Consider the following 1,495-nt stretch of genomic DNA (forward strand, 5'->3'; position numbering starts at 1 on the left):
CGTTTTGTGATACCGGGATTGAACTCAGAACCCTGCGCTTGCCAGGCGAGCCTTATTCTACTGAGCCCTGCCCCCTGCTGCATCTTTTGCTCCTCTCCCCATTTGAGAATCACCGATCTTTCTCCTTCCTGTTGTCTTTTATTTTGCTCTTTATGTTTGCTCATTATGTTTTGCTCATTATGTTTACACACATTATGTTTACACACACATTATGTTTACACACAATGGAGTATTAGTCTGTCATAAAGGAAGATAAACCAGTCATTTGTAGGAACATATACCTTGAGACTATAATGCTAATGAAAAAAATCAGATACACAAGCTTAAATATCAAACTTTTTTTCTTGAAATGTGTTTGGGTCTCACTACACAGCTCAGACTCGTAGTGATCCTCGTTTTCAGCCTCCCCAGTGCTGGGATTACAGGCCTGCGTCACCTCGTCCGGACTCAGTGGCTGAAGCGCTTAGCTTGCCCCGGTGGGCATTGTATGTGGTGCTGGGGATCGAACCCCGGTCCCTCCGCTTGCCTAGGTAGGCACTTAGTTCATTGAGCTATCTTGCCGGCCCTTAAATATCAAATTTTGATAAATGTTACGGTATTATTTTTTTAGAGACAGAGTTCAGGCTGCCCTTCAACGTGGAATTTTCTTGTTAGCTTCTTGCTGGGAGTACAGTTTCAGTGCGCCCGCCCCCGGGGCTGGTACTGCAGATATCAGAACATGCTGGTATCCTGTACCTGACTACATTTGCATGAACTCCAACAATATGCTGCTTTCTTCAATTTGGATGTGCCTGTTGTAGAGTTTATTTAAAATAAAAATCATGGCCAGGAGATACGTGGCACGTGGAATTTAAGTGCTTCCCTGGCAAGCGCAATGAGTTCAATCCCCGGCTCCGCAAAAAAAAATAAACAAAATACCATCCAAAATGAGAAGGCATCATCACGGAGAGCAAGGACAGTAAGAAAGGGGCTAGGCAAAATGCTTTTCCCTGGGAAGTGTAAATCACTCATTTTTATGTAAAAAAACATGAATTTTAATTCTTTATATTACCACTCACAAAAACATGTACATTACAGTAACATAGCCATTAAAAATACATTATGTAATACATAAAGCAGTTAATTTCACTTATAGATATCTTTAACATGAACACGTAAAGAAAATACTCAACGTACGAGTTAAAATTTCCTGAATTAACTTTGCAAGTTTAGTCTGCTCTTAAACACCATAATTAGCCTTGTAGAGCACAAGGCCTCAAAAAATTGGTTCAGACTCGGAATTGTTCCTCTCCACGGAAATCTTTAGTAAAAGGCGAAAGATTTATACGATCTGAAGAGAAACCAGAGTATAGTGCAGTTTCGGTGCGGCTCTCCCTGGAGTAATTACAAGTCCTGGTTCACTGATGGTGACTACTTATCTAAAAAGTTACTCCTTAAAGATGTTTACTTCATTAATTCTTTATACGGTAAACCATATTTAAAAAATTAGAAGACC

The 1,495-nt window shown here is 40.2% G+C and overlaps 1 protein-coding gene and 1 non-coding gene across 3 annotated transcripts in view; one reads left to right on the forward strand and one right to left on the reverse strand.

The window, feature by feature from the left end:
- The window catches only part of Parp16 (poly(ADP-ribose) polymerase family member 16), a 38,553-nt gene that overhangs the window by 3,273 nt on the left and 33,785 nt on the right, over positions 1-1,495 (forward strand). The gene's annotated exons all lie outside the window — the stretch shown is intronic.
- On the reverse strand, positions 1,235-1,350 carry LOC111816092. The gene has a single exon (XR_002820600.1). It is a non-coding gene; the product is annotated as a U5 spliceosomal RNA (small nuclear RNA).

The sequence above is a fragment of the Octodon degus genome, unplaced genomic scaffold (genome assembly GCF_000260255.1).
Source record: "Octodon degus isolate 3935 unplaced genomic scaffold, OctDeg1.0 scaffold00026, whole genome shotgun sequence".
Lineage (NCBI taxonomy): Eukaryota > Metazoa > Chordata > Mammalia > Rodentia > Octodontidae > Octodon > Octodon degus.